The 24,296-nt window shown below is 51.8% G+C and overlaps 5 non-coding genes across 5 annotated transcripts; 3 read left to right on the top strand and 2 right to left on the bottom strand.

The window, feature by feature from the left end:
* Nucleotides 1-5,519: 5,519 nt before the first annotated feature.
* TRNAS-UGA lies at nt 5,520-5,601 on the bottom strand. The gene has a single exon. It is a non-coding gene; the product is annotated as a tRNA-Ser (tRNA).
* Nucleotides 5,602-6,366: 765 nt separating this feature from the next.
* On the top strand, nt 6,367-6,438 carry TRNAQ-CUG. Its single transcript has one exon. It is a non-coding gene; the product is annotated as a tRNA-Gln (tRNA).
* A 3,623-nt stretch (nt 6,439-10,061) lies between these two features.
* Nucleotides 10,062-10,201, top strand: LOC123358894. The gene has a single exon (XR_006575797.1). It is a non-coding gene; the product is annotated as a U4 spliceosomal RNA (small nuclear RNA).
* A 7,677-nt stretch (nt 10,202-17,878) lies between these two features.
* Nucleotides 17,879-17,972, top strand: TRNAI-UAU. The gene is made up of 2 exons: nt 17,879-17,916; nt 17,937-17,972. It is a non-coding gene; the product is annotated as a tRNA-Ile (tRNA).
* A 2,925-nt stretch (nt 17,973-20,897) lies between these two features.
* On the bottom strand, nt 20,898-20,970 carry TRNAR-UCG. Its single transcript has one exon. It is a non-coding gene; the product is annotated as a tRNA-Arg (tRNA).
* Between the last annotated feature and the right edge of the window lie 3,326 nt (nt 20,971-24,296).

The following is a 24,296-nucleotide window of genomic DNA, read 5'->3' as shown; positions in this document are numbered from 1 at the left end:
ACAGGAAGGAGACTCAGGTCTTTGTTCTCTTTTAAGACCAAGGAAATAAGTCATAACCACTTATATGTTTGATGAATTTTTCTGCTTCTCTGCATTAATTGTCTCTGAGCAGTTCATGATTCTCTCTAACATTGCAGTTCTCCTCAAATACTTGCTGAATAATTTCTGTGCACTCTTGTTGGTCTGGAGCTCATCTGAGAGCACTTTATTCAGGTCATTCAATGTCTGAAATTCAGGATCCGATGGTTAGTTTGAAAATCAGGGCTCTTGGGTCCTATTCCCAACTCTGCCACTGACTGGCTAAGTGACCTAAGACAAGTCAATTCTCCTTTCTCAGCCTTAGCTTCTCCCTCTTTCAAGGAGGGATAATAATGATCCGCTCCTACCTACCTAAACACACTCACTCTCCCCCAACACACTCACTGTCTCTCCCAACACACAAACAGTCTCCGCACTGCAGTTGAAAAGCAGCTGGCAATCTAGTAGGATGCCCATGGAACATTACACCATGGGACCAGCTCATGCTGCTGTCTCTGTGCATCGGTGACCCTCACGGGGCTGGCTCGAGGAAGGGACTGTTGGCCCCTTACTAAAACTTAGTGGGGGTTTTGGTTGGTTAGTTCCTAGTCCCAATAGAAGGGGGAAGGGCCAATGGGAAATCAGGACCCTGAGACTGACAGTCCCCAGGGGCAATGGGGAGAGGCCAAAGCTCCAAGTTAGCCGCACTGACAGGCCAGGCAGTGTAATGAGGGAGTCACCAGGCCAAGGGGTCCCATCCTCCGTGGGAGCTGGAACTGCCTGGGCCAGAGTGGGGCAGAGCTAAGGAGAGAGCAGGAGCCCGAGAAGAGCCGGGGAGCAGAGCTGCGCAGGTGTAGTGCCAGAAACTGCTCCCTGTAGGACTTTGCTACCTGCAGCAGTTACTGAGACCTGAGGTTGTTCTTATTTGCTGACTTGTCCTAATTGGCTCAAACTTGACAGTGGTGGGGGATGGAAGCATAAAGGCTTCATCCTCCAAGCGACCCTGCCTGGTGTCCATCTGTATCTATTACCTTTTAACACAGGATTGTAAAAAATAGAGTGAGGTCATTTAAACATCATTTATTTTGCGGCTTCATTTGCTGTGCTAACAATGTAGCATCCTGACACCGATACTTCTGCCCATGTGCCCTGTGGGTTGGATTCATTTTAGTGGGACGTGGGACATGTGGAGGATAATTTAAACTCTTAATTTCCTTATGGTTTCCCTGCAATATACTTCTCTGCTGGTGCGATTTCTGACCATTGCACGTCTATTGTATTTATTACAATAGCACAAGTAAGTCACACAAGTGACATAGTCTAGGAGCTTGGCTACACTTGCAAGTTTGAGCGCATTAAAGCAGCCCCAGGAGTCCTAACTCCTGAGGTGTCCACACTGGCAAGGCACATGGAGCACCTGGGCTCTGCAGCTGGAGCTCTCCTGGTAATCCACCTCCATGAGAAGTATAAAGCTCGCTGAGCCCTGCTGAAACGCCCTGGCATCAGTGTGGACGACGTGTTGCATCACTGCACTGTGATTGGGCTCAGGAAATGTCCCATAATCCCCTGAAGTCAAGTGCCCACTCTGGCCATTGTTTTGAAATCGGCTGCAGGCATGCAGATATCCCCTTTCAAAGCTCCGTTTCTGACAGCCGGCTGCTTATCTGCTCTGGGACAAAGCAACCATTAGTGTGGAATGCTGCTGTTGTGAGTGCGTGTGTGGGGGGGGTGTCTGCTGCTGTCCGAACACACAAGACAGCATGCTGACACACTCTCAGCCCCCCAAACACACTGTCTCTCCCCCCACGTACACACAACACGCTCCCTGTCACGCTCCCTGTCACACTCCACCCCCCCGTTCCCCATTTGAAAAGCACGTTGCAGCCACTTGCACACTGGGATAGCTACCCCAGTGCACTGCTCTCTGTGGCATTGCCAGAGCTGCTAATGTGGCCACTCCAGTGCGCTTGCAGCTGTCAGTGTGAACACACGGCAGCGGTTTCCCTGCTGTGGTTTAACTCCCAGTGCTCTACATCTGCCAGTGTAGCCAAGCCCTAAATTTGCCAGACCAACTGAACTCAGTAACTGCCCCCCACCACCATGTGCAGTGAGTAGGAGCACAGTGAAGCACACACCACACTTGCTGGCTCAGCCATGTGCATGGTGGGGTGGCCACCTCCCCGTTGATGAGACGTGGTCCCACCATCTCCGTGGAGCTCCAGTCTGCCCTGCTGCCATCCCTGTCTGTGTTGTCTTCTCTAGCAGTTGACTGGAAGGTGAGCATTGGCCGCATGCCATGTAGCCGTGTTGTCTCGAAGGGCGAAAGCAGGAGGAATGGTGCCTTCATAGCCCACCCAATATTCCATAACCTAGTTAAGGAAAATATTTCTCAATGAACTCTCAGTAAAAGATCAGAAGCAGCCAGTGTCCGCATCAGTCTACGAGCATTGGTATTTTCTTGAAATTTGTCAGACCAACCTAACTAACACCTAACACCAGTGGTGAGCTGGAGCAGGTTCCCACAGGTTCCCAAGAACTGGTTGCTAAAATTAGACCTCCGTGGAGAACCGGTTGTTAAAGGGCCAGGGGGTGGGCAAAGAACTCCAGTCCGTGGGCCGGACCATCCTGTTTCTCCCAGGATTCCCAGCTGGGGAGGCTGAGGCTCCCCCGGCCCTTCCCCCGCTTCCCCCCAGCTGCAGCGTAGCCAGCCGCTGGCACCAGCTGGGCAGCTCAGCTGAGCTCTGGAGTCATCCTGCTGCTGCTTTTGAATGGCCCAGCAAGGTGTTTGTGTGTGTGGCGGGGGGGGGGCTGCTGCAAGCTCCAGGGCTGGCCAGAGGGGAGGGGAGGGGACAAGTGGGGCAATTGGCCCAGGTCCTGCAGGGGCCCCCGGCCCCACGAGGATCTCTCCCCCGGCCCCTCCCCCTCTCCCCCCCTTAAATCAGAACTTTTTATAGGGAACCGGTTGTTAAGACTTTGGCAGCTCATCACTGCCTAACACACATTTGAAGTTTTTCTTTTCACACTGTTGCTCATTCTCAGGTTCTGCTTTGTCTCCAGACAGATCCATTCTCTTTCAGGATGGCCTTGCTCTTTCTGTCTATTTCACTCATTGAGGTGTCGGAGTAAACACTCCCCTTCCTTCTATTCTCAGACAAACACTAGTATTAAGTGTTTGCTACTGATGGGTTTAGAAAGCATTTGTGGAGTGGAAGATGCCGTTTCTGGGGGATTGTTCCTAAGATCCAGTACTTTGTGTTCAAACATCTCCCAGCTTCCTTGGTGAAAATAACACCAAGGCTTCTTTGCAATATACAAGAAGAAAGGAGTTTTTTACCCCAAATGGGACTTGAACCCACAATCTCTGGTTTAGGAAGCCAATGCCTTATCTATTAAGGGACTGGATCTCTTAAATGGGCATGAAAGTGGGATGGAAATTCCCTCTCATAATTGCACATTCACTCAGAAGCCAAATACCCCATTTAATCGCCTTACAGAAATGTCTGCATCCCCTGGCAGCGAGGCAATTGACAGAACTGAGCACCACCTTTCTGCCAGCCATCTTTAGAGAAGAACCCCACCCTAGAGTCACCCCTCCCTCCTTCAGCACCTCCACAGCTGTGGCTCTGAGTGGCAGTAGGATGATTAGGGGGCGAATCCGGGGCTGGAAGGGGGGTAAGGTCGGCCTGTAAGGAGGAACCAGGTGGGGCAGACCCAGGGGGAGGCTGTGGGCTGCTGGTTGGTTGTTGGGATCCGAGCTCTAGATCAAAGCTGCACAGTGACCTGACACCCAGGGTTACAGGGCCGACATAGTGACCCCCTTACTGGCCTTGGTGACCCCCAAACCCTTGTTACTAAGGGCATTGAGGAGTCTCTGTCCCTTAATAACTTCTGGGAGCTCCCCAGCAGGCTGCGGGCGTCAGCCACCTCCTGCCACACAGGTTAGACTCTTGGTGCTGTGCCAGCTGCCCCCTCACTTGCAGGCTCAGTGTAAGAAGCAGGAGGCCCGGTGCTGGCAGAAGAGGGTTTTGATTAATCGACCTCTGTGTTATGGGCACAGGACGCTTCCACTCAGTAGCATAGCTGGTGGGGAGCAGGGGAGCAGCTAAGGGTGTCGGGTTCCTCCGGTGGGGGTGTGGAGCAGCCGTTCGTTTTCCTGTTCGCACTCCTCTGCGGTGTGAAAATCGGGGAGGGGAGGCACAAGCCCCACTTCCCTCCCGAAATGACGCCCAGCGGGGTGGTGGCCAGAGTCTCACCGCCAGGGTCTAGTCTAGCTCAGCGTCCAGCTCAACCTCCTCCCCGCGCCACTGGCCCCCCCAGTCCCCTTCCACCACCAGGTCAACCCGGGCACTAGGGCAGGAACGGGGTGAGGCAGCAAGTCAAGCTGAGCAAGGCAGGCAAAAGCCAGTCTTGTCTTCATGGGCCGCTCACAATGGCGTCCTTTTTCTGTGCAACTGCTGCAAAAACATCCCGAACAGAGAAGCAACAGGCCAAAATATTGCTACACAGCTGCCAAAGTAGCTCAGTTGGGGGAGTGTTAGACTGAAGATCTGAAGGTCCCTGGTTCACTCCCAGGCTTTGGCAGGCCCTTTGATCCTTCTTTGTGCCGGGGTGGCTTGTTTTCTGGGAGGGCAGCAGCGCCTTTACCTGAGGCAGGTACCTGAGTTTGAGCTCCCCAGCAAGACAACAGAGACTATGGGCTTCTCCCCCTAGTTGGCCCACCTGACCTATAACAATGAGAGATGGGAGCTGTCTTTCCCACATGACTTATTCGTTGACCCAAAATGGCGGGAACAGAGTGAGGCAGGACGGCCCTCGGAGATGGTGCCAGAGGGGGCAGGGACTTGGGAGGAAAGCTCCTCTGCAAAGCTGAGTGACGACAGTACTGGGGAAGGGGCATCTGGCATGTGGCAGGGATTCAGAGGCCCAAGAGGAGGCACTTGATGTTAAGGTGTGAAAGGAAAGATCTATGGTAGGAACTGGCTCCCTTCCTCTGGACCACACGGTGTTTGGTGTTGGGGCGGATTTTAATTGTCTCAGCCGGCCTGAGAACCGCTGGTCCCGTTTTCTCGACCGTCAGAGGAAACGTTTTTACAATGAGCACTACCTGGCGCAGGTCTGTAGCGAGGTCGTCTTTCTCCGTAACGGTACCAGTGGCGGGTGGGCAGTAGCCTCCTATTCCTCTGACCCGAGCTCACACCAGCCACAGAGGGGATACACCTTTCTGCGTGGGACAGGCCAGGAGTCGCACTGACCGGATTTACGAGAAGGAGAGCACGTCGACATGGCTAATCTATGGGGCATGGGGCACTAGGTGAGTGGCAGAGGCTTCAGGTGCTGAGAGTTTGCCTGACCCCTCAGGGACACAGTGTGAGGTGGTGTCCCAGGCATCTCTATGAAAGGAGCAGAACAGGATTTACTTGGGGTGGGGAGAGAATTGAGAGTGTCTCAGGGGGTTGTACAGAGGTATTGCCTGGGTGAGAGACTGGCTAAAACACAGGCCTCGCTGTGAGCAGGATTTGAACCTGCGCAGGGGAACCCTATTGGATTTCAACTCCAACGCCTTAACCACTCGGCCATCACAGCTGTGAGCACAAAACTACCCCAATGCCAGAGAAACTGGTAAAGAATCACAATGCCCAGGTGTGAAGTCATCTGAACTACAGAATTCCCACCGCAAACCTGGCCCCCAAAGCACAGGGGGGATTGGGGGCTTGTTCTCTTTGCTTAGCCATGTGCAGTTGCACAGAGAGCGCGATTAAAAGTCTTCCCTCCCACAGAGCGGGAAGGGGAAATGATTCTCAACTTGAAGTCTGATGTGAATGAGGATGTCTGGACCAAGGGGCCAGGGACTGACCTTTGCTAGAGAAACCACTGTCAAGTTTTAGCCAATTAGGACAAGTCAGCAAATAAGAACAACCTCAGGTCTCAGTAACTGCTGCAGGTAGCAAAGTCCTACAGGGAGCAGTTTCTGGCACTACACCTGCACAGCTCTGATCCCCGGCTCTTCTCGGGCTCCTGCTCTCTCCTTAGCTCCGCCCCACTCTGGCCCAGGCAGTTCCAGCTCACACGGAGGATGGGACCCCCTGGCCCGGTGACTCCCTCATTACACTGCCTGGCCTGTCAGTGCGGCTAACTTGGAGCTTTGGCCTCTCCCCATTGCCCCTGGGGACTGTCAGTCTCAGGGTCCTGATTTCCCATTGGCCCTTCCCCCCTCTATTGGTGCTGGGAACTAGGCAACCAAACTCCCCCCCCACACACACACACTAAGTTTTAGTAAAGGGCCAAGAGCCCCCATACACAAGCCAGACCTGTGAGCGTCACTGATGTGCAGAGAAGGCAGCATGAGCTGGTCCCATGGTGTAATGGGCAGTACTCAGGACTCTGAATCCTGCAATCTGAGTTCAAATCTCAGTGGGACCTTGTGGTGAAGCCCTGGAGCTCATAGTGCTCAACTTCCTTGTCTCCAGCTGTGCAAGAGCCAGTCTCCCACCTCCTATAGCTGGGTCTCGGGTTGGGGTGGCCACAATGGGTTGGGGCTCTAGAACTTGCTACCCTGATGGTTGGGTTTCCTGGTGCCCACAAGTGTGGCCCTGGTGCTTCCTACCACACTTTTCCTGGAGCCCACATGGCACTTGAAGAAAGGAGGGTCAGGGCCAGGGCCAGGATTAATAGTTAGGGCTTGGCAGGAGGGAAGAAGATTCCCAGGCTGGAGCCTCACACACCTTCCCTCCTCCTCTGGGCACCTAGAGCAGAGGCAGCACAGCTCTGTCTGCTGGACACCTCGGCAGAGTAGGTGAGTTGATGTAAATACAGTCTGGTCCCAAAGCCTCCCCCAACCCTGGCTCGTCACTAGCTGTCAGGGCAGAGCTCATTCACACCTTGCTTCCAAATCATCATTTGAAATTCTGAGGTTGGCCAACATTGCCGAAGCCAATGCACCGACATTGTCAGCAAACACAACAGCTGGGTGAGGAAACCAGACTTTTCAAACCTATTTTACTTTCTCAGGTACAAGTATTTTTCATAGGTTGGATCTGCTTTTAAACTGTGTGTTAACGTTTCAATTTCCATTCAGATTTGCAACCAATGACAACATTGGCAGCGCTGCATGTAACTACCTGACCACTGGGGGGTGTTGGGGAAATTCGGGGGGGGGGGTGCACAGCCCCCTGGCTGGGGGGCGTATAGGAAATGCTGGTTTCACTGAATTGAGTCTCCTACTGCAGCACCTCAGTAGGTTACATCAGAGAGGAGCTGCAGTGTCTAGGCAGTGGGATGCCTGTGCCTTTAAGAGCCCAGCCCTGGGAAGCCCATGCTGAGAGGTGCTGCCTGTGGGAGGGGAAATAGAAAAGCCCCTCTGCTCCCCCAACCCTGTTTTTGCAAACACTGGAGTCTCAGCCCCCCGGGGTAACTGTTACCCTCTGCCACTGCCTGTGCCAGGGTTTAACCCTCTGGCAGCGCCTCCCCCTGGGCTGAACTCTCGCTCCTTCCCCCCTCCCTGACTTTGCTCTTCAGCCCCTCTCCTAACTCTGCCTCCAGATGCTTGACCCCCCGACAAGTCAATTTCCACCCCCTGCTCAGACCCTGGCCACCCCCTCCTCTGATTTGCCCCCCTTTGCCCCTCTTTAATCCCTGTAAAAAGTAGGGGGGGCTGGGTCCCATTCTCTGGGGGGGGCTGGGTGCCTGACCCCTGCCTGCCCAATGCTCAAAGCGCCCCACGATCTTGCGGATGTTTGCCGAGTGCTGCAGGGTCACCTGCAGGGAGAGAGACACGCGGTTAGGAGGTGATGCAGCCAAGGGTGCCTCACCCAACACTGAGATGCAGCCACCTCTGGGGTGGGTTGCACAAGTCAGCAAATGAATTTGGAACAGGAAACGCACTGAAAGGACCAAGGCTGTTGCAGGAGATGGAGAAAACCAGAAAAAGCAGGAGCCCTGGATCCCAGCCCTGCCCCTCCCCCACTCTACCCCCTAACCCCGACTCCCCTCCCACATTTGATGGGAGAACCCAGAGTCCTGGTCCCCAGCCTTGCCCACCCCCATATTTCAATATGGTTCCATCCAACAGCTGCCCCCACAATTGCAGGGCAGCGTCACGGGGCACACCAGGGCCTGCCTGTTTGCACAGGACGGGCGATGCCAGTGCCCCAGGGTGGGGAGAGCTGATGCTAAGGGAGAAGCAGGCAGCAGACACCCCCACGACAGAGAAAGAAGTGCTAGGGGGCTCCGTGCTGCAAGGAGTGAGGGGGGCTGGCAGGGAATGGGAGGATCTCCCCTCACAGCGGGTGCATCTGTCCCCTCCGCAATTCCTCCCCAGCCCTACCCCGGCCCAGGCTAACCCTGGCCCAGCTACCAGGGTTACATTTGGCCTGGATTCCCCAGCTGCTGGGGGAGGGGTGTGGGGCTGGGGGGGGCATGAGCCTCTACTCCCCCTTCCCCCGACACAGTTGCATGGACACTGACCAAAGGAGCCTGCAGCACTGCTGCCTAGAGGAAACTGAGGCACCAGCTAGTGACAGACACATCATGGCTCTCCTCAGCCTCATCCTCTTTTCCATATACAACCCGGGGTGGGTGGGGGGAAACTCAGGGCAGTTGCATAGTTAACCTGTGGAACTCCTTGCCAGAGGATGTTGTGAAGGCCAAGACTATAACAGGGTTCAAAAAAGAACTAGATAAATTAACAGAGGACAGGCCCATCAGTGGCTATTAGCCAGGGTGGGCAGGGGTGGTGCCTGTAGCCTCTGTTTGCCAGAAGCTGGGGATGGGCGGCAGGGGATGGATCACTTGATGATTCCCTGCTCTGTTCATTCCCTCTGGGGCCCCTGGCACTGGCCGCTGGCAGGAGACAGGAGGATACTGGGCTAGATGGACTTTGCGTCTGAACCAATCTGGCCATTCTTATGTCTCCCTTGGCGCAGCAGTGACACCCAGTGGCCAATCAGGGTAATGCACAGAAGGTGTCTCCGTTGGCGCAGCAGTGACACCTCGTGGTCATTGAGGGTAATGCACAGAAGGTGTTTCCCTTGATATAGCAGTGACACCCAGTGGCCAGGTGGCGTAATGCACAGCGTGTGTCTGCCTTCTAGGAGCAGTGACACCCACAGACCAGTCACGGTAATGCACAGAGTGTGTTTCCCACCAATCTGGGTAATGCTCAGAGCATGTTTCCCATGGTGCAGCAGTGACACCCAGTGACCAGCAGGGGTGGCATCAGAGTCTTCTCGTTTGGTGGGGGACTGAGATGGGCTAGACAAAAAAAATTGGGGGGCAGGCTCCATCCTTTATGGGAGCAATACAACCTTTATTAAAATAAAATAGTAAACAGGGTTTACTTTAATAATCTAAATCTGCCCAAATTTTAATACTATGAGCTCAGATCAACTGTGAGTAGTCTCTTGGTCTATCCAAGGATATGATCAAGTGTCTTGAGGTTTTTGGTCTTTTGGCCTCGAGACGAAAACCTTGTCTGAGTCTTTGGAACCTTGAGATAAAAATATTATTTGAATCCAAAGTTCTTAAAGATCCCATCAACAACAAAAACCTAAATGAAAAATTGAAATAAAAAAATGCTTAATTTAAAACCCAAACATTAAGAAAAACTTCGTTTTTAAAAATAAAAACTAACAAATGCCATAAATTAATAATTTCAACATTTTATTAATAAGGTGTGCTACAGCAGGATGAGAAAATAACATAAAATAAATAAGCCTGACCACTACAACCTCCCATAAAGGAATCACATCCTTGAATACTGGCCAAATCTGTATAAAATATGCAGAACTATGTCAAAACTGGTGTTGCAGGTCAGCCATTCGAATCCAGCAAATGTCAATTAAAAGCTCCATTCCAATTAAAAAAACCAAAACAACCCAATAAACCAAAACAGTCACAGCCTGAAACAAACCTACACAGAAGCAAAATTAAACCTGTGCCAACACTGGAACAAACTATGTAAATTTCTAATTCTAACTTCTTGTTTCTCCCAGGAGGAAAGTGTTTTGCATCTCAGTAACCAGGCTGTCACTGCAGCTTTCCTTTCACTAAATAAGAAGTGGCAGTATCATAGCCAATGAGGTTAATCCGAGGCGTGATTATTGCTAGTTGAAAACTTTTCCCAATGCCCTCAGTTTTCTCTATGAGAAATTGAAATTGTATCTTTGCACTAATATCCCAAATGTGCAAGTCCATCTCCTCAGAGCAGCCCCACACCCTGAGCCCAGGGGAGAATCTCAACTGGTTTGTGCATTTGTAACCCTGGGGCCTGAAGCTGATGAGAGAAAGGGAAGTGAGCGATCTTGGAGGTTTCCGATACCACCTGCTGGGAGCAGAGGGAATTGACTGAGCAACATCCTGGTTAATTTTCACCTTGTTCTCTGCCAGCAGGCTCCACTGGAGAGCTCGGGAGTGACTTGACCATGGCAGCACCCTATGTACATTTTGGAGCCATTGGGGTGAAATGTGAGTACTTTTGGGGTTGGGACCCACATGAGAAGGGATGTGCACAAACTGGAGAGAGTCCAGCAGAGGGCAATAAAAATGATTAGGGGGCTGGGGCACATGACTTAAGAGGACCTACAGGCCATATCCTGTATGTTAAGCTAAGGCAAAGTTAGCATCTCTATAGTGTGACCTTTTACACTATAGAGATGCTATAGAGAAAGGAAAATTGACCTTTATCTTGTTAATTAAAGAGAGAAGTACCCACGCTTGTCTAAGACCTTTACCTAGACCAATCGACAATGGAGAATGGCATAAGGGGTTTTTCAGTGTTGTACCCACAGAATTAACACGTATACCACAAGGGAACTTATGTGCATATGTACATGTCATCAACACGCACAAACATACTAGCCTATGAAGTAAGCGTACCCTAACGTTTTGTGGGTAAGGAATGAAATTTGGGCATAGGAGGAAGGATTTCCGGCACTTGTGCCCTATAAAAGAGGTAACCCACCTCGCTAGAGCACTTCCCTCTATCATTCTGACTTACTTCCTCCACTCTCTCTCTATCTACTATCAGTAGGCTGTACTTGTTCTTAAACTTTAAGTTTCAAAGTAACTCGGCTAAGCTCGGTTTCCCTAAGTTTTTATTCTTTGTTTATTAGGATTTGATTTTAAGTTTAATTTATTCAAGTAAACCCAAAGTAACATTAGCTTTTTCTAAGCACTGCATCTTTCACTCAAGAATTGAGAAACCTGAACTGCAAGGCTGGTTCTGTGTCTCTTACCACCAGGTTATCAAGGAAGGGTGTGAGTATATTAACCAAAACTTTGTTGCATATAATGCCATATGTATCTTTTGAATAGCAGTAATGCAACTGTAACTTTATAACTCAATTAAATTAAATAAAATGTAAGCTAATAAATTAAATTTTCATCATATTTTCCAAATTAATATTATTAGTACACCCTAAATCAGACTGCATGGGACAGAGAGTTGGAATGCAGGGGGATGAGAGCACTCGCTAGGGGGTGCAGGCTTTGGGGTGGGGTTGGAATGAGAAGTTCAGGGTGCAGTAGAGGGCTCAACGTTAGGGCAGAGAATTGGGCTGTGAGGGCTCTGGAACAAGGCCAGGAAAAAGAGAATTGAGGCATGCAGGGCCGTCCTTAGGATTTATAGTGCCTTAGGCGAGATTATGAAACTGGTGCCCCTGTGCCTGATCTGCTCTTAGCAACACAAATATAAGCATACAGTATTGGAAAACTTGCCACATTCACGTTATTAAAACCAGTTTAACTTAATTAAGCACACTGTAATGCTGATGCACTGGCACTAAAGAAGTAGCACTATAGAAAAAATTCTGATTTGACAGAATGATGCAAATAATATAATTTTTTTAATTTGTCTAATTTTTATTGGAAATTTATATGAAGAGGTATTGAAACAAAGATTTGTTTTTAATTAAAAGCAATCTTCCTGGCTTTTTTGGCTGCAAAATCAGTTTAATAAGCTGGGTTTCCAAACAGTGGGAAAATATAACCCTAGTTTTACTGCTAGGTAAAGCACAAAGTGACCAAAATGAAGTCAGCACAGCATCATCTCATCTAGATTAAGGTAGCACAGAAATGTTACAGAAGTCCTATTGTGCCTTATTTTGTTTAGAAAGACATTAGCAATAGCAGCACATTCACATGATAAAATACATGATAAATCACTGCCTCTAAAGTTCCATCAAAAACTGACATTTTCACAGCTCTAGCATGATCTGCTGTACAGATTCTTCACAAGGAAGTGTCCCTGGCCTTTTTAACTCATATTAACTATGTATTTACTTTATGACAGTTGGAGAAAACATTGTGAAAACGTAAAACATTGGCTGCCCAACTTCTGGGCTGGCAAAAGCTATACTGACTCACAGGAAAAAAAAAAAAAAAGCAGGAGAATCTTAGTACAACATATGGTCAGTGTATACCAGGGGTCGGCAACTTTTCAGAAGTGGTGTGCCAAGTTCACTGTAATTTAAGGTTTCTCGTGCCAGTAATACATTTTAACATTTGTAGAAGGTCTCTCTCTATCTCTATATTATATAAATAAACTATTGTTATTATCTGAGGTCCTGGCCACCGGTCCTGCTCAGGCCACTGCCAGCTGAGTAAATGAAACCCCAGACCAGCAGCGGGCTGAGCGGGACTGGTGGCTGGAACCCTAGACAAGGATCCCAGGCCCTGCTCAGCCCACTGCTGGTCTGGGGTTCTGACCACCAACTCCTGCCAGCCAGGATCCCGGCCGCCAACCCCCCTCAGCCCGCTACCAGCCTGGGATTCTGCTCACTCAGGCTGGCAGGAGGCAGAGTGGGGCCGGCGGCTGGGCTCCTGACTGGCAAGGGGCCGGCAGCCGGAACCCCGAAGTAGCAGTAGGCTGAGTGCTGCCAGCACCCCAGACTGGCAGCAGACTGAGCCACTCAACCCCCCACCGACCCTGCTCAGCCCACCACCAGCCCACTCAGCCCGCTGCCGGCTGAGTGAATGGAACCCCAGGCTGACAGCAGGTTGAGTGGTTCTGCCGGCCTGCTCAGCCCACTGCCAGCCTGGGGTTCCCTGGGGGTCCCCAGGCCAGCAGCAGGTGCTGAGTGGGGCCGACGGCCGGTATCCCAGCTGGCAATAGGGCAGCAGCCCAGAGCAGTGATGGGCTGAGCCGCTCAGCCTGCCGCTGCGTACCATCAAAAATCAGCTCACCTGCCACCTTTGGCATGTGTGCCGTAGGTTGCCGACCCCTGCTTTATACGCTAGTAAGGAGATGAGCATATTACAGTTGCTGGAGGGCTCTTATCAGGAGTAACAGGCTATGGGGAAGTCAGTCAACATTTTTGGTTTTGCTGATGAAAACTGGCCCACTCCCTGCCTCAAACCAAACCTGTCACTAATAATTGTCAACAACTTAATTTTCTGTTTTTGGCTAAGATATTGATTTTTTTAAAAAAAAATATTGAAATTGGATTCAGGATTGTTAGCAAGAATTTTTGGCAAACAAAGTTGTTAAATGACAACCTAAATGACAACACAGTACTGCTTTCATGCTTGGCTCACCCCCAGCCTGCTGGTCCAACAGCTGCAGTAGACCCCAAAATCCACCTCTTGGGGTGCAGAGTGGCAACAGCAGCAGCAAACCCTCAGGTCCAATCACACGCCAATGGGCACCACCACCAGCCTTACGGACCATGGTGAAGTTAGCACAGCATCTGATCTCAGGGACAGGTCACCCATGAAGCCAGAGCAGCTCATCCTGCCCTGTGCAGCTCCCCCAGGATGAGATGGATCGCTGGCAGCTGCCAGCCCGGGGGAGAGGCGCTCCCCAGCTAGGGTGACCAGATCCAGATGTCCTGATTTTAAAGGGCCAGTCCTGATATTTGAGGCTTTGTCTTAGATAGGCACCAATTACCCCCACCTAGAGTGACCAGACAACAAGTGTGAAAAATCAGGACGGGGGTGGGGGGGTAAAAGGAGCCTATATAAGAAAAAGACCCCAAAATTGGGCCTGGCCCTATAAAATAGGGATATCTGCTCACCCTACCCCAACTCCCTGTCTTGATTTTTCACACATCTGGCTAACCCCAGCCCAGCCCCGTGTGACATTCCAATCCTGGCTCACTGCCAGGAAGTGAGTTACTTTCACTTTCATTCCTCAGCAGGCAGCCAGCCTCCTCCCCCCACCTACCCCCCAGCACCTCACCCAACCCAGCCCTGACGGAGGGGAGGGAGGAGAGAGAGGGATGCTCCTGGGGAGAAGGGAGAAAGGAGGGGGTGCTCCATGTGTGGAGCACCCACACATGGAGGGGGGGAGAAGAATGGATGTTATGGGGGACAACAAAGGATACTGGTTCCAGAGCCGCAGAGCCTGCCTCACCTCACCTCAGCCGGGGGGAGAGTCACACTCACAGGTGAGCTCCCTCCCCAACCCTCACCCCCTCCCCTTCCCAGAGACCCCAGCAGCCCATCCCCTCCCTCAGACTGTGCTGCATTCAGCTCTCTCTAGGACCCAGCAGCCCTGCTCTTACATGCTCCACTGCTTCCCATCTGTCCGGGCTCCCGGCAGAGCAGTGCCCCGAGACCTAGTGGTGCCCTAGGCGGCTGCCTATGGCAAAGGACGGCCCTGGAGACATGAGAGAGAGATCAGGCTAGAGTAGAAAGTGGTTGGGGGGGGGGTGAAGGGTTTGAAATGCAAGGAGAAGAAAAATCTTCCTCCTGCTCCCTCTCATCAGAGCATCTAAAAACCAGGTGAGAGATACCTCTCCCCCACTGCAACATCAACTCTGGTGGGCTTGGGCTGAGGAAAGAACTTCTCTCCCGAGCAGCTCCAGCACACCTGAGCTGGGCCATGGACATCTCCCCCCAAAGATCTGGTGTGCCTGGCCTGGGACAGGGGAGGGGCTCCTCTCCTCTCCATTGGGGACATGGTGGGATGAGAGATGTGACAGGGCTTTATGGGAAATCATTATTTGCCTGATTCATGTGCCAGTCCTAGTCCCTGCTGACCCAAACAGACTGTTTATCCTGCATGCTGATGCCAGTTTCGAGGGTCTAGGAGCACTCTCCTACCAGGAAGTGGAAGGCAAATGTAAATCTGTGGCCTTTGCCAGCTGAGGACTGTCCGATAGCGAAACTCGCTATCCCATCCACCAGCTGCAGTTCTTGGCCTTGAAATGGGCCATCACTGAGAAATTTCGAGACTACTTGTACGGAGCTCAGTTTCAGGTATGGACAGAGAACAATCAACTGACATGTGTGTTAACAAGGGCTAAGCTGGATGCTACAGGGCAGAGATGGGTGGCTACTTTTGCTAGCCATAACTTCAGCATTCAATACCAGTGAGCTGGTATAAGGAGTGTGATTTATCAGGATCACCAATTCTTGGCTGGAGGAGGATGTAAGCAGGGTCAGAATGAACTCTACCCTGCCATCTGTTGGTGATGTGTTGTAAAGGCCTTTTGTTGCTGATGTGCATGGTCACACCCACCCCGCATTGCATGATGGGGGTGATTGTCCAAATGGTGATTTTGGCTGCTGTGGGATCCCCAAACTCTTTCTTAATAGGGCAGGAGTAATAAAGTGTAGTAATCCTGGTCATCTGAATCAAAAACAGTAGAACGGTACTTAGCAGTTCATGATTTCAGGACTCACCCGAACCTACATAAAAATTGTTAGACAAGGGACATGGGTTCCAAAGAGTAGCAATTTAAGAGAAGTTGAAAATAAATATTTGTGTTTAACATTCTGAGATTCTTCTGAACTCTCTAAATGCACATTTTAAGGTTTTCTTCTCTCTTTAGTTGAAAAATAGAATTAATTATTATTCTTTTACAAATAATGTAATATAACATACACCTAAAATCTTAAACAGATAAGTAAAAATTTTAGTTATACTGAAGCAGGTGGTATCTGATGCTGCTTAAAAGCTTAAGTTTGCAGGAATATACTGCGGAATGAGAACCTGGCAGAACAGTTTTGCTGGAAGAGTTAGCAGAGCGAGATTGTTAGTCACAGGTCAGTGGGTGGGTTTATGCAAATACTGGACTCTTGGATGGGAGCGGGGAAGGGGCACACAACTTCTGTGGCACATGCACCACCTCTGCAACTAACGTTTGCTACCTCACTCCCTAACAACACACCTTTTACCTCTCAGGACCAAAAGACACCGTGAAAGAGATCAAACGACATAAGCTTAGGGTGAGCAACTGCAGCACTAATAATTTTAAGAGATTCAAAACCACCTCTGCCTTTCCACACCAGGGACAGCAGAAAGGACATACAAACATCCATTTCTACCTCCCTCCAAGGGCTGCCGTTAGGAACCCATACCCCTTAATGGTGAGTACTTTTCAGACGAGGGTGACGCTCTCAGGCCTCAAATGCCAGGTACTACACATGATCTGAGCTCAAAGTTGATCCAAAATCAACAGGAAAATACACTGGATTACTCCTGCCCCAATAACAAAGAGACTGGGGATCCCGCAGCAGCTGAAATGACCGTTTGGACAAGCACTCCCATCATACAATCCGGGGTGGGTGTAACCATGCAAATGACATCAGCCCCAAAAGGCCTTGACGACAGATCACCAACAGATGGCAGGGCAGACTTCATACTGACCCTGCTTCAACTAGATTGTGGCAAAGATTCCAAAACACCGAACCTTAAAACTCACCTAACGCGGGTCAATCCATCCTCATCGTCGTAACCGCTCGTTATACTCCACACCCGAACGTAGCCCTCATATGGACAACATACCCTCCTAACTCAGTGTCTATACGTTAACCTTTTACCCCCAGTCCGGGCTATTGCAGATTATGTATTTCTTACGCCACCCCATTTTAAACCGAATTTCGCACCCCTTGGGTAAGCTGTATGTTGTTCCCCGAGCACCAGAAACTTCTACGCCGAAACTCTGTACCGTACACTTTTTTTTTCTTTGAACCTCATCTTAATAAAATGTTGACTTTTGTTTGAGATCCTGGCTCCTGTTCCATTGCAAGGTGTGTGAGTTCGCTCCGCGTTTTAGTCTGCTAATACGGCGGGGGGCGATTGAGCCAGAGGTGCTTGCCTGCTGCAGACACGGATCCAAGGCTGAACCTCGTCCCCCACAAGCTTGAAAGCGTAACTGAAAACAGTTTAAGAAGTGCTCCCGTCTCCGGCACTCAGCTACCCAGCTCCCAATGGGGTCCAAACCCCAAATAAATCCTTTTTACCCTGTAGAAGCTAGCTGTAAAATCCTGTGACCAGGGCAGCTGCCTAGCAGCCTGCGCATCTGCCTGCCAGAGCGAGAGCGTGTAAGGCACTAATCCGGATAGGGGCGGCTAGGTGGCAGGGGGAGGGTGTGAAGAAGCAGCAGAGTGGCACAGCAGGAGCGTGCTGGGTCCATAACCCAGAGGTCGATGGATCAAAACCATCCTCTGCTACGCGTGCGCTTGTTTCTTTTCCCTCTGGGCCTTCAAGCGAGCCGGTGACCAGCAGAGCACCGAGAGCCGAGGCAAGAGGTGGCTGAGGCGAAGCGGCGGCCTGCCAGGGAGCTCCCCGGCACCTCTGGCTGCCTGGGCTGAAGGCAAGAGGCAGGCCTGGGCGTGGCGAGGGCCTCCTGTCCTGGAATGAGGCTGCAGTGCTTCCTGGTCCCCTAATGCTTAGAGCTGGCTATCAGTGATTTCAGATCTGTTGGTCTGCAGCAAGTCTCTCCATTGAGTCTTAATCAGCTCTGTTATTACACAGAGAAGAACAAAAGGGTCAAATGGTGCCTGGAACCCTTAAGAAGAATCCACCCCTCCGAGTACAACACTTATTGCTACCTGCTCTCAGCTCCACTGAGAATGTTTTGGGGTCACTCCTTGCCTGTATCAACCTAGGGATTTTGGAGAATCACAGTTAACTGGTGCTCCAGTGGTGCAATTGGTTAGCGCGCTGTACTTATAGGGCAATGCTGAGAGGAGCTATGCTGAGGTTGTGAGTTCAAGTCTCACCTGAAGCACTGGTTTTCATTAGCCAAATGGCTTCGCCCAGTTATTTGGCCCTGTGGAAGGTAGAATTCTAGCCCTGGGGACCCTGAGGCAGGGGAAGAGTCAAAAACACCCCCTTCACCTATTACCTCTTCTCTAGAGCACAAGTCAGAACCTGCAATCCTTTCTGCCCCACCCTCCTGCAGCCCCTGTGCCAGGATCTGTCAAGCAGAGCCTGGAGTCCTGCCCATCCTTGACCCCTGAGCCTGGAGGGAGAGGAGCAAGGAGCCATTGTTAGAGGGCTTTCCCTTCCCCCACCCACTTCCCTGGCTCTTGTCATGCAGACAGCAAGCAGCAAAAGACCAGAAGTCGGAAGCGCAGACAAAGGGATGGTTACTGGCTTTAGTTTCCAAGCAAGCAGATTTCAAAGCCCTTCACACCAGTCGGGCTTATCTCTATACACCCACAGAATCTGTTCCCCAGTGTCCCCCTTCCCAGCTCTGACACCGCAGAGCGTTTACCCCACATCCCTACAGACAATTCTTCCCTGGGTGCTGGCGGGTGTGTCCTGCCCACATGCTCAGGGTTTAGCTGATCCCCATATTTGGGGTTGGGAAGGAATTTTCCTCCAGGGCAGGTTGGCAGAGACCCTGGGGCGGGGGCGGGTTCACCTTCCTCTGCAGCATGGGGCACGGGTCACTTGCTGGAGGATTCTCTGCACCTTGAAGTCTTTAAACAACGAGTTGAGGACTTTGATAGCTCAGACATAGGCCAGGGGTTTGTTACAGGAGTGGGTGGGTGAGAGTCTGTGGCCTGCGTTGTGCAGGAGGTCGGACTGGACGATCATAATGGTCCCTTCTGACCTTAAAGTCGATGAGTCTATGAGCTCTGACACTGCAGCGTGTTTACCCCACGTCCCCCTTCCCAGCTCTGACACCGCAGAGCCTGGCCTGTGTCCCTGTTCCCCGTTCCCTATTCCCATCCCCCCGTTAGCATGATTCCAATTTCCTCTTCCACTTCCTGTCTGACCCCAGTTTACACAGTAATATTCTCAGCTAGACCTTAACCAATGATTGTAACTAACCAATTCTAACCTATTATAACAGAATTCTCTAACCAATTACTTCCCACTCCCCTAATTAACTTACACCCAGCAAAATTAATTTGGCAACAGACAGAAACAATTAGAGGACCAGACAGATTGACAATAGAAAAGTGGGGGCCAGAAAGATAAACCCTACAGAAATGAGGGTTTCACAACCACAACCATTGAGAAGGGATTTCTTGCCAGACCGGATGCTCCCTTAAGATCTGTTTCTTTATCTGGTGGTGATGGGCACTATCGGGACAGGATCGTCTTCCTAACAGCCCAACCCCACCTTAGTTCAGTGTGACGGGTTTGGGAGGTGAGGATGGGACCGTTCGCTTCCCAGCTTATGGCTGCCCCTGCTGCTTAGCCAAAGGCCTTCGCCTACGAACAAGGCTCAGACTCTCCTAGGGAGAGAAGGCCCAGACACAGGCAGACTGGGATTTTGGGTCTTTGTGTTATACCCCTGTCACTAGTTAAGTGATAAAAATACACCTAAGTTCTTAAAGTCTAGGCCTGTACAGGCCGTCTGAATCTCTGTATTCTAACAGCCATCGGCCCCTGTGGGAAAATGATCTATTCAGGGTTGTCCCTAGACATTTTGGTGCCCTACACAGCACCCCCGTCCCCCAGCCCGAGCTGGCAGAGCGGAGCAGGCTGGGGCCACGTCACTCCACTTCCCGCCGCCCGGTAATTGCAGGGCAGGCCCGACCCCACACTCACGGGGCATCGGGAAGTGGAGTGATCCGGCCCCAGCCTGCTGCACTCTGCTCCCAGCCTTGGAAGTTGGAGGGTGGGGGGAAAACACCCCCCCAGCACTCACCAGTGGCGCGGCTGGGAGCTGGTGGAGCAGAGCAGGCTGGGGACAGGTCGTTCCACTTCCCACCGCCCGGTGAGTGCCGGGTGCGCCTGATCCCTCCTGCCGTCCACCGGGGTGTAGCTCAGGGGAAGGGGCGGAGTGGGGGGGATGGGGTGGAGCAGAGGTGGGAAGAGGGGGGTGGGGGCAGACCAGGGGTGGGGGCTGTGGGGAAGAGGTGGAGCAGGGGCAGGGGCAGCTTTCCTGGCCGGCTCAGCCAGCCGGGGGATTGAGTTCGCCGCTGGAGAAGTATGCAGCTGCGTAGGGCACCAGGAAATTTGGGGCAATTTGGTGCCTCCACATCCCTTAACCAGGCAGTGTCCCTGTAGTGTGGGCTGTCTCCATAGGTCCTTTCTCAATCTTTCTCACCCTCTTGTCTTGAGTCTCCTGTGTCTCTGCTTTCTAAGCACAGACTAACTCTGGCTGTTCAGAGGAGGGGAGGACCATGCCTATGTGTGGCCAGCAGACAGCGACAAAGACCCCTAGCCAGCCTGCTCCCTGCCATGCCAAACACCCACTGAAGGCCACCCACAGACCAGCATGTGGGGCAGCTGCTGATGCTTTGTGGCCAACATCAGAAGACGGTAGGAAAGCAGGGCCAGCCCCCCTGGTGGGGCCTCTTACTGTTCCCACTCCAGGTGCTCACTTTGGCAGTGGGGCAGGAGATTTTACCCCAAGAGGCTTTTCCCCAGCTGGCGAGAAGCAGAGAAACACCCAGGCTCCAAAGGTGCTATGTAGCAACCCCCCTCAAGCACAGGGACAGGCGCACACTTGGAAGAGGGAAACTGCTCCACACGCTAGCCCGGGCAGCCGCCCATTTTCTTTGGCAAGTCAGGAATGGCAAAGGCGAGACTGGAAGCACCTGGGGCTCATGCCCCAGCCTTTGGGACACCCAATCCCCAACTCCTTTCCGGGGCTCTAGCTGAAGCCAGAGCATTGGCCTGAGCAGCCAAGAAGAGGTTCCAGCCCTGAAGGGAGCAGGACTTTCAGCACAACGGTAAAACTGCGCAAGCACAACCACGAAGGGACTCGAACCCTCAATCGCCTGATCCGAAGTCAGACGCCTTATCCGTTAGGCCACGTGGTCACACAGAAAAAGGACCTCCAGGCACTTCTTTGGAAAAGGCCGAAACTGACGCATCCGACAAAGTGGGTATTCACCCACGAAAGCTCATGCTCCAATACGTCTGTCAGTCTATAAGGTGCCACACGACTCTTTGCTGCTTTTGCAGACACTGTGTTTCTCAGGTCAGCTACTGAGGGGGCTGAGACTCTCTGGGCACAAGAAGTCGAGTTCCCAGCGACACGTGAGACTTAATTATCTGGAGCCAGGTGCAGGGCTTTGGCAGGGAGGCTCAGGCTTGGGGGATTGTGGTGCAGCGCATGGACCGGCTGTCTAGATGCGGAGATTTATTCTCACTGAGGAGGAGGAGGAATCCTGCTGACAGGCAGTGTCCAGGGCTGGTGCAACCACTAGGTGAACTAGTCGGCCACCCAGGGTGCCAAGTGGTTGGGGGCACCAAAAAGCACACTCAGGGGGGCAGTGGAGTGGAGGTGAGCTGGGGCAGGGGTCTGGGGGTGGGGCGGAGAGGGAGGGCTGCCTGCAGCAATAACAGGGGGCGGGTGTGTGTGTGCAGGTGAACCGCTCCCTGTCCCAGCTCACCTCTGCTCCGTCTTCTCCCCTGAGCACGCCGCCCCCGCTCTAATTCTCCTCCCCTCCCAGGCTTGCAGCACTAAACAGCTGATTGGCACTGCAAGCCTGGGAGGCGGGAGAAGTGGAGCGGCGCCGGCGTGCTCAGGGGAGAAGGCGGAGCAGAGGTGAGGTTGGGTGGGGAGCTGCTGCAGCGGGGGCTGCACGGCTCTTCCCCATGGCCCCCGCCCCTGCACTCACTGCATGGTAAGTGGAGTGACCCAGCCCCAGCCTGGTCCACTGCCCTGGCTCCCAGCCACGCCGCCAGCAAGTGCTGTGGGGCAGTTCCCCCCCCCAAGTTTGTGAGCCAGGGGAGCAGAGCAGGCTGGGGCCCCAGGCCTCCATGGGGGGAAGCAGAGGGGGGCTGGCCCCAGGCCACCGTGGGACCAGGGGGGATGGCTACTTCCTGCGGGAAGTGGAGTGACCCGGCCCCAGCCTGCTCTGCTCCCCTGGCTCCCAGGCTTGTGTTGGTATTGGCTGGATTTGTGCGGGTGTTTGTGTATATTAGCAATTGTGTGTATGTGGCTGGATTCATGCATGTGTTTGTGTATGTTTGCAATTGTGTGTGCATGTGCATGCTCTGCTGCCCTCTGCCGGCACGACAACCATTTCTCCGTATGTCACAGCCCCCGTACCGTCAACCCCAATGGTGATTTCCCCATCTTACAAAGGCTGGCTGGCCTGACCTGTCTCCCCTCTGCGGAGTGTGGTGGGGCTGCAGCTCACCCCCTGTGGGGCAGGAGTGCTAAGGTGCGGGGTGCTGGGCTCCAATGCACCTGGAGAGCAGCTCAGGTGAGGCAGAGCAGGGCATGTGGTGTCCATTCTGCGTTGCCTGGTGCGAGGCCATTGCACAATCCCCAGCCACGCTGCACAGCGCACCCTGAGAGGGAGTGGGGCTAGGGTCTACGGGGCTGGTTCTCTCCCTCCCCCAATATCTCCCTGCCCCAGGCTGTGATGGGCTAGCTAGTCTGTAAGTCCCAGGGGTCTCTTTGTTCCCATTTTAAAGATAGGACCTGTCTTGTTCATGGATGGGAGGATTTTTTTTTCCAGGGATCTCAGACGAGAACTGGGGCACAACACCTGGTTTGTTAAGGCCACAAAAATGGAGGCAGGAACCTCTTCTCTCCTGCTGGCAAAGAACCCCAGGTACCTAAAAGACAGGGACTCACATACCTGAATGGGCTTTAAAAAGGCAGTGGTTAAAAAGTTTGGCCCCGACCATTTCTTGTTTCCGCAGACTACACATTTTAGCAAACTTTAGAATTCCTTGGTGCTAAACTCTGTGAAACTCCCCTTTCTCCTTCACAGAGGGTTTTAACGCCCCTTATCTCACTCAGGCTCAAAACTGCCCAGAGTTCGAGAATTGTCCCTGTTCCCATTGGGCAGATGGGGAGGAGCTTGAGGTACAGAGAAGGGAAGTGACCTACCCAGCAAGATGGTGGCAGAGCCAGAAAGAGAAGCCACCGGCCCTGACTCCTGTTCTAACAGACAAACACGCCCCCCCCCCCAAAGGCAGGGATAGAGCCCAGGAATCGAGATGGTGGGGAAATTTCATTGAAACCGTTTCTGTCAGAAAAGCCCATTCAGACTAAACCAGTTTGTTTCTCAAAATCATAACAAGTGGGATGAAAGTTCTTTGCAAAAATATGTTGTTGCAAAACAAAAGCATCTCCTGTTTGTCACAGTGTGTTAAATTGTCTCCTCGCACACAAAGAAGAGACACTTAGATCTTGAAAATTAGATAAGATGCTTCACTCTGAGCTATGTAGTTGCTGCTCTTAACAATTTCAAAATAAAAGAATACAAATCAAATAGACTATTTCAGCTATTCTATTATGTGTTAATCTGCTCTGAGTAAACGTGATAGGACACCTCATATTATGCACTACTCCTAGTGACACTCTCCAATGGAGCCCCATCCTCCACCCACCGTGAGGTAGGCAGGGACGGATCATTATTATCCCTACTTGAAAGAGGGAGAAGCAAAGGCTGAGAAAGGAGAATTGACTTGTCTTAGGTCACACGGCCAGCCAGTGGCAGAGTTGGGAATAGGACCCAAGAGCCCTGATTTTCAAACTAACCATCGGATCTTGAATTTCACACACTGAATGACCTGAATAAAGTGCTCTCAGATGAGTTCCACACCAACAACAGTGCACAGTAATTATTCAGCAAGTATTTGAGGAGAACTGCAATTTTAGAGAGAATCATGAACTGCTCAGAGACAATTAATGCAGAAAGCAGCAAAATTTGTCAAACATATGACTGGTTCTGACTTATTTACTTGGTTTTAAAAGAGAACAACAAGGACCGGAGTCTCCTCCCTGTCAATAACCCCCTGCTCAGCCAATCAGGGTAGAGACAGAGGACGGGAGGCTGAGGGTTCTCACCAGAGAGCCCAAAGGATGGCCCAGGTCACTGGTGGGGATCACTGCCCGAGCACTATTTCAGCCCCACATTTTTGGGTGGACCACCCACAGTGGGAGCTGCCGAGCACTCCCCCGCAAAACACACACACACATACCTCCTGGTGTTGGGAGGGGAACAGGAGAAAGGACAAAAGAAGCAAGAGACAAAGAGAAAGGAGGAAGGGATTGATGGAGGAAAAGGTGAAACAAAAAGGACAAACCCTAATGTCCCCAGTGATTCTAAGGGACAAAATCCCAGGTGCAGAATAAAATTCGGCCCCCTTAAGCTCGTGTTTTCCATGCGTAGAATTCAAC

This window comes from Mauremys mutica, unplaced genomic scaffold (assembly GCF_020497125.1).
Source record: "Mauremys mutica isolate MM-2020 ecotype Southern unplaced genomic scaffold, ASM2049712v1 Super-Scaffold_100099, whole genome shotgun sequence".
Taxonomy (NCBI): domain Eukaryota; kingdom Metazoa; phylum Chordata; order Testudines; family Geoemydidae; genus Mauremys; species Mauremys mutica.
The sequence above is the reverse complement of the archived record's forward strand: the minus strand, read 5'-3'. Positions and strand labels throughout refer to the sequence as shown.